The following is a 13,861-nucleotide window of genomic DNA, read 5'->3' as shown; positions in this document are numbered from 1 at the left end:
AGCAAAGAGTTGGGATTAATGGGTGTTTCTCTGGTTGGCAATCAGTAGCTACTGGTATCCCTCGGGGATCAGTGTTGGGCCCACAATTGTTCACAATTCACATAGATGATTTGGAGTTGGGGACCAAGTGCAATGTGTCCAAGTTTGCAGGCGACACTAAGATGAGTGGCAAAGCAAAAAGTGCAGAGGATACTGGAAGTCTGCAGAGGGATTTGGATAGGTTAAATGAATGGGCTAGGGTCTGGCAGATGAAATACAATTTTGACAAATGTGAGGTTATCCATTTTGGTAGGAATAACAGCAAAAGGATTATTTAAATGATAAAATATTAAAACATGCTGCTGTGCAGAGGGACCTGGGTATGCTAGTGCATGAGTCGCAAAAAGTTGGTTTACAGGTGCAACAGGTGATTAAGAAGGCGACTGGAATTTTGTCCTTCATTGCTAGAGGGATGGAGTTTAAGACCAGGGAGGTTATGCTGCAATTGTATAAGGTGTTAGTGAGGCCACACCTGGAGTATTGTGTTCAGTTTTGGTCTCCATACCTGAGAAAGGATGTACTGGCACTGGAGGGTGTGCAGAAGTGATTCACTACGTTAATCCCAGAGCTGAGGCGGTTGGATTATGAGGAGAGGTTGAGTAGACTGGGACTGTACTTGTTGGAATTTAGAAGGATGCGGGGGCGGGGGGGGGGGGGGGGGGGGATCTTATCGAAACATTTAAAATTATGAAGGAAATAGATAGGATAGAAGTGGGCAGGTTGTTTCCACTGGTGGGTGAAAGCAGAACTCGGGGGCATAGCCTCAAAATAAGGGGAAGCAGATTTAGGACTGAGTTTAGGAGGAACTTCTTCACCCAAAGGGTTGTGAATCTATGGAATTCCTTGCCCAGCAAAGCAGTTGAGGGTCCTTCATTAAATGTTTTCAAGATAAAGATAGATAGATTTTCGAAGAACAAAGGAATAAAGGGTTATGGTGTTGGGGCGGGAAAGTGGAGCTGAATCCAGGAAGGATCAGCCATGATCTCATTGAATGGCGGAGCAGGCTCGAAGGGCCAGATGGCCGACTCCTGCTCCTAGTTTTTAATGTCCTTATGTTCAACAATTAGAAATAAATCCTGGAAAATGTTTTCAGGATTAAATCTTTAAAGCTTTGGAACTTCTTATGAAACACAAATATTGTCCAAAAATTGGATATCCCCGTTGTTCCTTGGTTTATGATTGTATTGTCCAACTTTCTAGTGCCACATTTCCACTTTTTTCTCACTCAAGGGGCCAACGAGCAGATTTTGGCACGATCCATGCATTAAATGAAAAAAAAAAAAATCACAACCACTCAATGGCTTTCCCCCCACCCCTTCTTTCTCTGCATGTGTCTGTCTGACTCCTCCCATGCAGTCCCTCGCCCTCTTATTCAATTTATTTTTGAAGATTGCTGTTTAATCTATATTTATCACATCAGCCCGCGCATTCCAAACCTCACAAATTATTTCCCTATTATGTTGCTGGTAGCTTTTTTTGCCAAACATATGTGCCCTTTTTAAAATTTGTTGAGTGTCCTGACAACCCCCTTATTTACTGTAGGACCATAAGACATAGGAGGAGAATTAGGCCACTCAGCCCATCAAGTCTGCTCCGCCATTCAATCATGGTTGATATTTTTCTCATCCTCATTCTCCTGCCTTCTCCCCATAACCCCTGATCCCCTTATTAATCAAGAACCTATCTATCTCTGTTTTAAAGGCATTCAGTGATTTGACCTCCACAGCCTTTTGCGACAGAGTTCCACAGATTCATCACCATCTGGCTGAGGAAATTCCTCCTCAACTCTGTTTTAAAGGATCCCTTTAGTGTGAGATTGTGTCCTCTGATTCTAGTTTTTCCGACAAGTGGAAACGTCCTCTCTGCATCCACTCTATCTAGGCCTTGCAGTATCCTGTAAGTTTCAATAAGATCCCCCCTCATCCTTCTCCAATGAGTACAGACCCAGAGTCCTCAACCGTTCCTCATACGACAAGCTCTTCATTCCAGGGATCATTCTTGTGAACCTCCTCTGGACCCTTTCCAAGGCCAGCACATCTTTTCTTGGATACGGGGCCCACAACTGCTCACAATACTCCAAATGGTGTCTGACCAGAGCCTTATATAGCCTCAGAAGTACATCCCTGGTCTTGTATTCTAGCCCTCTCGACATGAATGCTGACATTGCATCTGCCTTCCTCACTGCTGACTTGAACCTGCACGTTAACCTTAAGAGAATTGTGAACAAGGACTCCCAAGTTTCCTAAGCATTTCCCTATTTAGAAAATAGTCTGTGCCTCCATTCCTCCTTCCAAAGTACATAACCTCACACTTCTCCACATTGTATTCCATGTGCCACTTCTTCGCCCACTCTCCTAGCCTGTCCAAGTCCTTCTGCAGCCCGCCTGCTTCCTCAATACTACCTGTCCCTCTACAAATCTTTGTATCATCTGCTAACTTAGCAACAGTGCCTTCAGTTTCTTCTTCCAGATCATTAATGTATATTGTGAAAAGTTGTGGTCCCAGCACCGACCCCTGACTGCAATCCGGCTGCAGTCCTGAAAAAGACCCCTTTAGCCCCACTCTCTGCCTTCTGCCAGTCAGCCAATCCTCTATCCATGCCAGGATTTTTCCCTTAATACCATGGGCTCTTATTGAACAGTCTCCTATGCGGCTGGAAATCTAAATAAATCACGTCCACTGGTTCTCCTTTGTCGAACTTCCTTGTTACTTCCTGAAAGAACGCTAACAGATTTGTCAGACATGACCTCCAATTGATGAAGCCATGCTGACTCAGTCCTTTTTGATCATGCACTTCCAAGTACTCTGCGTTTTCATCTTTAATAATGGACTCTCAAACCTTGCCAATGACTGACGTCAGGCTAACCGGCCTATAATTTCCCATCTTCTGCCTCCCTCCCGTCTTAAACAGTGGTGTTACATTAGCCACTTTCCAGTTTTCTGAGGTCTTCCTACTTCCAGTGATTCCTGAAAGATCACCACCAATACCTCCACAATCTCCTCAGCTATCTCTTTTAGAACCCTGGGGTGTAGTCCATCCGGTCCAGGTGATTTATCCACCTTCAGACCTTTCAGTTTCCCCAGAACCTTCTCCTTAGTGATGATCACCGCACTTACCTCTGATTCTCCTGGAGCTCTGGCATCCCACTGGTATCTTCCACCGTCAAGACTGATGCAAAGTAATTATTCAGTTCCTCTGCCATTTCTTTGTTTTCTATTATTACTTCTCCAGCCACTTTTTCCAGTGGGACAGTGTCTAATTTTGCCTCTCTCTTACCTTTTATATATTATATATTGAAACAACTCTTCCTATTTTCCTTTATATTACTAGCTAGCTTGCACTCATATTTCATCTTCTCTCCCTTATTGCTTTTTTAGTTGCCCTCTGCTCACTTTTAAAGGCTTCCCAATCCTTTGGCTTCCCACCAATCCTCACCAGTTTGTCTGCTTTTTCTTTTGCTTATCTGCTGTCCTTGACTTCCTTCATCAGCCATGGATGCCTTGTCCTCCCCTTAGCATGTTTCCTCCTCCTTGGGATGAATTTCTGTTGTGCCTCACGAATAACCCCCCAAAACGCCTGCCATTGCTGTTCCACTGTCTCCGTGCTGGGCTCCTTTTCCAATCAACTCTGGCCAGCTCCTCCCTCATACCTCTGTCGTTACCCTTATTTAATTGTAATACCATTACCTCAGATTGCAGCTTCTCCCTCTCAAACTCATATTGTGGTCACTGCTCCTTCAGGGTTCCTTCACCTTCAGTTCCCTAATCAAGTCTGGCTCATTGCACATCACCAAATCCAGAATTGCTTGTTCCCTCGTGGGCTCTACCACAAGCTGCTCCAAAAAAACCATCTCGAGACATTCCACAAATTCCTTTTCATGGGATCCACTACCAACCTGATTTTCCCAGTATAGCTGCATATTGAAGTCCCCCATGATTATTGTAATATTGCCTTTTTTAGAGACCTTTTCTATCCCATGATTATTGTAATATTGCCTTTTTTATGTGCCTTTTCTATCTCCTGATTGATTTTCTGCCCCACATCCTGGCTACTCCTATGAGGTCTGTACATAACTCCCATCAGGGTCTTTTGACCGTTGCTATTCCTCAACTCTACCCACAGAGATTCTATGCCTTCTCCTTGCTATCGATTTAACTTTATTCCTTCCTAACAACACAACCCCTCCCCCTTTGCCCATCTGCTTGTCCTTTCGATAGGACACATATCCTTGGATATTCAGATCCCAGTCCTGATCCCCTTGCAGCCACGTCTCTGTGATGCCCACAAATCATACTGGCCAATTTCAATGTGTGCAACAAGCTCATTTACCTTGTTCTGTATACTGCATGCATTTAGGTACAACACCCTCAATCCTGCATTGACCACCTCCCTTTTCACATGTCGCCTTTTTTGCTCTGCCTGAGGGTTTTATTGTTCTCTTATTTTTGTTCTCTATTTCCCCTTCGGTTATTACACCTTCTATTTAAAAAAAATATATATATTTTATTGAAAATTTTTGGTCAACCATCACAGTACATTGTGTATCCTTCACACAATAATATAACAGTATAAATAACAATGACCTGTTTTATAAACAAAGAATAAATAATATATAACAAAAACGAAAACTAAAACTAAATGGCAACTGCCTTGTCTCAGATAAACACTCTCCAAAAATATGATTTAACAGTCCAATATACAATTATTTATAGCAACGACCTATACATATTATACATATATATTAATAACCCTGAGACTCCTTCTGGTGCCTTCTTTTCCATTCCCTCTATCTTTCTGTGAGGTATTCGACGAACGGTTGCCACCGCCTGGTGAACCCTTGAGCCGATACCCTTAGGACGAACTTAATCCGTTCCAGCTTTATAAACCCTGCCATGTCATTTATCCAGGTCTCCACCCCCGGGGGCTTGGCTTCCTTCCACATCAACAGTATCCTGCGCCGGGCTACTAGGGACGCAAAGGCCAAAACATCGGCCTCTTTCGCCTCCTGCACCCCCGGCTCTTGTGCAACCCCAAATATAGCCAACCCCCAGCTTGGTTCGACCTGGACCCCCACTACTTTAGAAAGCACCTTTGTCACCCCCACCCAGAACCCCTGTAGTGCCGGACATGACCAGAACATGTGGGTGTGATTCGCTGGGTTTCTCGAGCATCTCGCACACCTATCCTCTACCCAAAAAAATTTACTGAGCCGTGCTCCAGTCATATGCGCCCTGTGTAACACCTTAAATTGAATCAGGCTTAGCCTGGCACACGAGGACGATGAGTTTACCCTACTTGGGGCATCCGCCCACAGCCCCTCCTCAATCTCCTCCCCCAGCTCTTCTTCCCATTTCCCTTTCAGCTCATCTACCATAATCTCCCCCTTGTCCCTCATTTCCCTATATATATCTGACACCTTACCGTCCCCCACCCATGCCTTTGAGATTACTCTGTCCTGCACCTCATGCGTCGGGAGCTGCGGGAATTCCCTCACCTGCTGCCTCGCAAAAGCCCTCAGTTGCATATACCGGAATGCATTCCCTTGGGGCAACCCATATTTCCCGGTCAGCGCTCCCAGACTTGCGAACTTCCCATCTACAAACAGATCTTTCAGTTGCGTTACTCCTGCTCTTTGCCATATTCAAATCCCCCATCCATTCTCCCCGGGGCAAACCTATGGTTATTTCTTATCGGGGACCCCACCAAGGCTCCCGTCTTTCCCCTATGCCGTCTCCACTGTCCCCAAATTTTCAAAGTCGCCACCACCACCGGGCTTGTGGTGTATTTCTTCGGTGAGAACGGCAATGGGGCCGTCACCATAGCTTGTAGGCTAGTCCCCCTACAGGACGCCCTCTCCAATCTCTTCCACGCTGCTCCCTCCTCTTCTCCCATCCACTTACTCACCATTGAGATATTGGCGGCCCAGTAGTACTCACTTAGGATCGGTAGTGCCAGCCCCCCCCTATCCCTGCTACGCTGTAAGAATCCCTTCCTCACTCTCGGGGTCTTCCCGGCCCACACAAAACTCATGATGCTCTTTTCAATCCTTTTAAAAAAAGCCTTCGTGATCACCACCGGTAGGCACTGAAACACAAAGCGGAATCTCGGGAGGACTACCATTTTAACCGCCTGCACCCTCCCTGCCAGTGACAGGGATACCATGTCCCATCTCTTGAAGTCCTCCTCCATTTGTTCCACCAATCGCGTTAAATTTAACCTATGCAATGTACCCCAATTCTTAGCTATCTGGATCCCCAAGTAACAAAAGTCCTTTGTTACCTTCCTCAGCGGAAAGTCCTCTATTTCTCTGCTCTGCTCCCCTGGATGCACCACAAACAACTCACTTTTCCCCATGTTCAGTTTATATCCTGAGAATTCTCCAAACTCCCGAAGTGTCCGCATTATCTCTGGCATCCCCTCCGCCGGGTCCAACAAATCATCCGCATACAGAGATACCCGGTGTTCTTCTCCTCCTCTAAGTATTCCCCTCCACTTCTTGGAACCCCTCAATGCTATTGCCAGGGCCTCAATCGCCAGTGCAAACAATAATGGGGACAGAGGGCATCCCTGCCTTGCCCCTCTATGGAGCCGAAAGTATGCAGATCCCCGTCCATTCGTGACCACACTCGCCACTGGGGCCCTATACAACAGCTGCACCCATCCAACATACTCATCTCCAAAACCAAATCTCCTCAGCACCTCCCACAAATAATCCCACTCCACTCTATCAAATGCTTTCTCGGCATCCATCGCCACCACTATCTCCGCTTCCCCCTCTGGTGGGGGCATCATCATTACCCCTAGCAGCCTCCGTATATTCGTATTCAGCTGTCTCCCCTTCACAAACCCAGTTTGTTCCTCATGGACCACCCTCGGGGCACAATCCTCTATCCTCATTGCCATTACCTTGGCCAGAATCTTAGCGTCTACATTTAGGAGGGTCCTTTTCCTTCTTTAGGAGAAGCGATATTGTTGCCTCAGACATAGTCGGGGGCAGCTGTCCCCTTTCCTTTGCCTCATTAAAGGTCCTCATCAGTAGCGGGGTGAGCAAGTCCACATATTTCCTGTAAAATTCAACTGGGAATCCATCCGGTCCCGGAGCCTTCCCCGCCTGCATGCTCCTAATTCCTTTCACTACTTCCTCTATTTCAATCTGTGCACCCAGTCCCACCCTTTCTGCTCCTCCACCTTGGGAAATTCCAGCCGGTCCATAAAGCCCATCATTCTCTCCCTCCCATCCGGGGGTTGAGCTTCGTATAATTTTTTATAAAATGCCTTGAACACTCCATTCACTCTCTCCGCTCCCCGCTCCATCTCTCCTTCCTCATCCCTCACTCCCCCTATTTCCCTCGCTGCTCCCCTTTTCCTCAATTAGTGGGCCAGCAACCTGCTCGCCTTCTCCCCATATTCGTACTGTACACCCTGTGCCTTCCTCCACTGTGCCTTTGCAGTACCCGTTGTCAGCAAGTCAAATTCTACGTGGAGCCTTTGCCTTTCCCTGTACAGTCCCTCCTCCGGTGCCTCCGCATATTGCCTGTCCACCCTCAGAAGTTCTTGCAGCAACCGTTCCCGTTCCCTACTCTCCTGCTTTCCTTTATGTGCCCTTATTGATATCAGCTCCCCTCTAACCACTGCCTTCAGCGCCTCCCAGACCCCTCTCACCTGGACCTCCCCATTATCATTGAGTTCCAAGTACTTTTCAATGCACCCCCTCACCCTTAGACACACCCCCTCATCTGCCATTAGTCCCATGTCCATTCTCCAGGGTGGGCGCCCTTCTGTTTCCCCCCTATCTCCAAGTCCACCCAATGTGGAGCGTGATCCGAAATGGCTATAGCCGTATACTCTGTTCCCCTCACCTTCGGGATCAACGCCCTTCCCAGGAGAAAAACGAAAACTCCTTACTCCTAGGTCTGCTAAATCTCCACGGGTCTACTCCTCCCATCTGCTCCATAAAATCTTTAAGCACCTTGGCTGCTGCCGGCCTCCTTCCAGTCCTGGACCTCGACCTGTCCAGCCCTGGTTCCAACACCGTATTGAAATCTCCCCCCATTACCAACTTTCCCACCTCTAGGTCCGGGATGCGTCCTAGCATACGCCTCATAAAATTGGCATCATCCCAGTTCGGGGCATATACGGTTACCAAAACCACCATCTCCCCCTGTAGTTTGCCACTCACCATCACGTATCTGCCCCCGCTATCCGCCACTATAGTCTTTGCCTCAAACATTACCCACTTCCCCACTAATATAGCCACCCCCCTGTTTTTCGCATCGAGCCCCGAATGGAACACCTGCCCCACCCAACCTTTGCGTAGTCTCACCTGGTCTATCAGTTTCAAGTGCGTTTCCTGTAACATTACCACGTCTGCCTTAAGTTTCTTAAGGTGTGCGAGTACCCGTGCCCTCTTTATCGGCCCGTTCAGCCCTCTCACGTTCCACGTGATCAGCCTGGTTGGGGGGCTTTTTAACCCCCCCCCCCCTTGTCGATTAGCCATCCCCTTTTTCCAGCTCCTCACCCGGTTCCCACGCAGCTGTGTGTCCCCCAGGCGGTGCCCCCCCGCCCATCCCACCCCATACCAGCTCCCCCCTCTCCCCAGCAGCAGCAGCCCAATAATTCCACCCCCCCCCCCCCCCCCCGCTAGATCCCCCACTAGCGTAGTTACACCCCCCATGTTGCTCCCAGAAGTCAGCAAACTCTGGCCGACCTCGGCTTCCCCCTGTGACCTCGGCTCGCACCGTGCGACGCCCCCTCCTTCCTGATTCCCTATTCCCGCCATGATTATCATAGCGCGGGAGCCGAGCCCGCGCTTCCCCCTTGGCCCCGCCCCCAATGGCCAACGCCCCATCTCTTCCCCCTCCTTTCTTCCCCCCACCACCTGTGGAAGAGAGAAAAGTTACCACATCGCAGGATTAATAACATAAAACTTCTCTTTCCCCCCTTTTTACCCCCCTCTTCGCCCCCCCCATACTCGCCCCACCACTTTGTTTCAAACGTTCTTTTTTTTAAATAACCCGCTCATTCCAATTTTTCTTCCACGATAAAAGTCCACGCCTCATCCGCCGTCTCAAAGTAGTGGTGCCTCCCTTGATATGTGACCCACAGTCTTGCCGGCTGCAGCATTCCGAATTTTATCTTTTTGTGAAGCACCGCCTTGGCCCGATTAAAGCTCGCCCTCCTTCTCGCCACCTCCGCACTCCAGTCTTGGTATACGCGGATCACCGCGTTCTCCCACTTACTGCTCCGAGTTTTCTTTGCCCATCTAAGGACCATCTCTCTGTCCTGAAAACGGAGGAATCTCACCACTATGGCTCTAGGAATTTCTCCTGCTCTCGGTCCTCGCGCCATCACTCGGTATGCTCCCTCCACCTCCAGCGGACCCGCCGGGGCCTCCGCTCCCATTAACGAGTGCAGCATCGTGCTCACATATGCCCCGACGTCCGCTCCCTCCGCACCTTCAGGAAGACCAAGAATCCTTAGGTTGTTCCTCCTCGCGTTGTTCTCCAGCGCCTCCAGCCTTTCCACACATCGTTTATGGTGTGCCTCGTGCATCTCCGTCTTCACCACCAGGCCCTGTATGTCGTCCTCATTCTCGGCAGCCTTTGCCTTCACGACCCGAAGCTCCCGCTCCTGGGTCTTTTGCTCCTCCTTTAGCCCTTCGATCGCCTGTAATATCGGGGCCAACAGCTCCTTCTTCAATTCCTTTTTGAGTTCTTCCACGCAGCGTTTCAAAAACTCGTGTTGTTCAGGGCCCCATATTAAACTGCCACCTTCCGACGCCATCTTGGTTTTTGCTTGCCTTCCTTGCCGCTGCTCTAAAGGATCCACCGCAATCCGGCCACCTTCCTCCTTTTTTCATCCGTATCCAGGGGGGATTCCCTTCTGGTTCACCGCACAGTACTTTTAGCCGTTAAAATTGCCGTTGGGGCTCCTATCAAGAGCCCAAAAGTCCGTTCCACCGGGAGCTGCCGAAACGTGCGACTCAGCTGGTCATCGCCACACCCGGAAGTCGGTTATTACACCTTCTAAACTAACATTCTGGTTCCCACCCCCCTGCCATACAAAGTCCTCATCTTTGGTGAACACGAATGCAAAATACTTGTCTCGTACCCTAGCTATCCTTCTACCATTGATCACCATTTTGGTTCGTACACCACTTCTCGGAAAATCCTTTTCCCGTTAATATGCCAAATGAAGACCTTTTGTATTCCCTTCTATGTTAACTGTTGATCCATTTTTGTACTGTCCCATAGCTCCTTTTCCTTTTGCCCCCTCTGCAGTTCTTATATGGAATTTCATTCTCCATTGTATTAACAAGCTGTCATCAATTGTACATCCTTTTCTTCCTACTTTCTCGTACTTTCTAACTCCTTTATCCAGCTTTGATTGCCCTGTCCCTCTTTTTGACGTTTACTTAGTCTATATCTGAACAATTTTCCCTTTAAAGACTGCATGTTACTCCATTACATTTCAGCCTGCCATTTTGTTTCCAGTTTACCGAGGCCAGATCCATTAGATAGACAACTGCCCGAAATAGCAGGATATTGGGTGGTCTCTGGAGCAATGTATTGTCGTGAAATATTCATGTACCTTACCTAGAGCCGTGCAAATTCTTAAATTAGTTCTCAATGTAAATGTTAGTTTTCATATTTTAAAAGGATGGATCATCTATGACGCTAGCTTTTCTTATTGAAGGTTAACCGTTGCATTTCTGCAATTAGTTACAAACACACGTACCTGGGTAGGCTATACTTCTTTAATCGAGTGTGTGCACAAATATAAATCACCATACTTCCATGAAAGGAAATGATCGGCAGTGGTGCAAGGATGGCCCTTGTTCTGCTCTATTTGAAGTGCTCTTCTGGAATGCACAGTTGTTCTTCCATTGATCACAAGCAGATCTTTGCCTCAGCATAGAATGCAGAATTTGAATCATAGAATTTAGTGCAGAAGAAGTCCATTCGGCCCACGAGTCTGCACCAGCCCCTAGAAAGAGTACCCTGTCCAAGCCCCCACCTCCACTCCATTCCTGCAACCCAGCAACCGCACCTAACCTTTTTGACACTGAGGGGCAACTTAACACGGCCATTCCACCTAACCTGCACATCTTTGGAATGTGGAAGGAAACCGGAGAACCCGAAGGAAACCCACACAGAAACGGGGAGAAAGTGCAAATTCCACACAGTCACCCGAGGCCGGAATTGAACCCGGATCCCTGGAGCTGTAAGGCAGCAGTGCGAACCACTGTCTGTAGATGTTGCAAATCGTTTTAACTTGTTATTCATATCAATTCTGGCAAATTGTCTCTAATTTGAATGATTTATCACTTGTGCCCTACCTCGTTTGGACTGATTGGATTGGAGTTATATCTCAGCCACACGAGTTCTGGTCAGGAGATGGAATTATATATACAATTGTTACAGCACAAAAGAAGGCCATTTGGCTCATTGTGTCTCTGCTGGCTCTCCTACGGGGCAGTTTGCATAATGCCACACCCCCACCCTCCCCGCATACCTACACATTCCTCCTTTTTGGATATTTAGAAAAGTTTATGGAATGGAAGGAGCCACTCTGTCCATCATGTATGTCCCAACAGTAAAGTGAGCCCCTCGTCCCAACTAACTTTTCAGGCAATGAGTTCCAGATCCTTGCCACTCTCCTTTCTAATCCTTTTACCAATCACTTTAAATTATGCCCTTAGTCACTAACTTCTCTGCTAAGGGAAGTAGACCCTTTCCATCCACTCTATCCAGGGACCGAACAACCGTGATCAAATCTCTTCTCGGCCTCCTCTGTTCCAAGGAAAATAACCCCAGCATATCTTTCCTCGTAGCTGTAATTTTCCAGTGCTGGCTACATCCTTGCAAATCTCCTCCGTACCTTCTTGTGCAATTGTATTCTTTTCTGTAATGTGGTGACCAGAACTACATACGGTGCTCAAATTATTGTCTAACCAGTGTTTTATATAGCTCCAGCATAACCTTCCTGCTCTATATGCCTTAGCGAAGAAAGGCAAGGATTTGATGTGCTTGACCACCATATCGACTGGTCCTGCTGCCTTCGGCGATCTCTAGACATTCACTCCAAGGTCCCCCACTTGCATAGATACATGGAAGATAGGAGCAGGAGGAGGCCCTTTGGCCCTTCGAGCCTGCTCAGCCATTTATCACAATCATGGCTGATCATCCAACTCAATAGCCTAATCCTGCTTTCTCCCCATAATCTTTGATCCAATATTCGCCCCAAGTGCTCTATCTAGCCGCCTCTTGAATATATTTAATATTTTAGCATTAACTACCTTCTGTGGTAATGAATACCACATGCTCACAACTTTTTGGGTGAAGAAACGTTGTCTCATCTCTGTCCGAAATGGTTTACCCTGAATCCTCAGACTGTGACCCCTGGTTCTGGACACAACCACCATCGGGAACATATTCCCTGCATCTACCCTGCCTAGTCCTGTTCCTCTACACCTCTCTGTATCCTCCCAGTAATTGGGTATTTGCCACCTTTTGACCTCCCTAAATGCATCACCGCTCACTTCTCTGGGTCCATGTCGTGCTATAACTCTTCGCAGCAACTTGGATTAATGGAAACAAAATATCAAGACCTCATCCTCCTTCTGTAGAAGTTCAACTTAACAGCGATTCATTTGAGGTCAGCAAATGAATTGTCGCTAGTGTGACTTTTTGGTCCAGATTCATTTAGCAACTTGAATAGGGCTTTTTAGAGGTTGAGTGAAGACCTTGGTTTGCTTGCAATGCTTTAGAGCAATTTTAAAATATCCGGTGTATCGACAACCTGATTCTTTGGAACAGCAGGATTGATTTGAATGAAGGTTCAGTGCTCGTTATGGTTTGAAGAGGATGATGTATTGAAACTTAAACTTAATTCCTTCCTTTCTGCTCGTGGAACTTCAGAGAAGTGCACTTGGCTGTTGAAGCAAGAGAAAGCAGCAAGGAATCTTGAAATCAGTTTTAGTTGATTTGATTCGCATTGCAAAACAACAACGACCGAGTGCAACGGGTCTTATTTTCAGGGAATTATTTCACATTGTGCCATTTAGAGAAAATTAAATTTTGTACCTGAGCATTTCTGCCTTGTTTCATCACCTGCATTTCCAAATTGTCTGATTTTTCTAAATGTTTTTAACAGAGCTTAATTCTTGAGGTAAAATTATCAAATTTGCATGCCATGCTCAGAATTGAACTTTACATATAGCTTGTGCTAACTTGTTCCATGCTCTCCAGATGAGCCCAATATTCATTTTGCTTTGGTAAAAGTCTGATTGGACCACGTCATTTTAGAGGTTGATCAGTGGCACTCTAACATCATCATCCTTTTTCATCCCTGTCTTTGGAGGAAAATGAACCCAATGTAGAACCTGAAACCCAAATGCATGGTTAATTTTATAAAAGGATAATCCAGATTGGTTTGAGCAAATCTCTCTGCCTCTGATTGAAGTGTTTTATGTTGCTGCTTGTTGATGCCTGTTGGGAATTTTGCTTTGCCTAATCTCTCTGGCATTGCTTCTAACAGGATCCTTTCTTCACATGTTTACTGCTGCCTGTTCTTGTATGGATTGACTTGCACTTACTTATTAAATTTGAACTATCTTACCTTAGTACATTTATGTAACTGATATGTATGGATAAAGAATGTTGTTTTGTGAACAAATCAAATTCTTACACTAATGTGCTGTTCTCTGTCATGCACATAGTTTGTGATTGAGCAGCAGTTCCCTACATTTCATTAGATCCCTCTTCCGCGGCAGCCCATTTTCTGTCCGTCACTGCCATTGGTTGTCATGCCAGTTCTCAT

At 46.9% G+C, this 13,861-nt stretch overlaps 1 protein-coding gene across 5 annotated transcripts in view; it reads left to right on the top strand.

Moving 5' to 3' along the window:
* The window catches only part of waca (WW domain containing adaptor with coiled-coil a), a 175,723-nt gene that overhangs the window by 90,052 nt on the left and 71,810 nt on the right, over positions 1-13,861 (top strand). The window lies entirely within an intron of this gene.

The sequence above is a fragment of the Scyliorhinus torazame genome, chromosome 6, assembly GCF_047496885.1.
Source record: "Scyliorhinus torazame isolate Kashiwa2021f chromosome 6, sScyTor2.1, whole genome shotgun sequence".
NCBI lineage: Eukaryota > Metazoa > Chordata > Chondrichthyes > Carcharhiniformes > Scyliorhinidae > Scyliorhinus > Scyliorhinus torazame.
The sequence above is the reverse complement of the archived record's forward strand: the minus strand, read 5'-3'. Positions and strand labels throughout refer to the sequence as shown.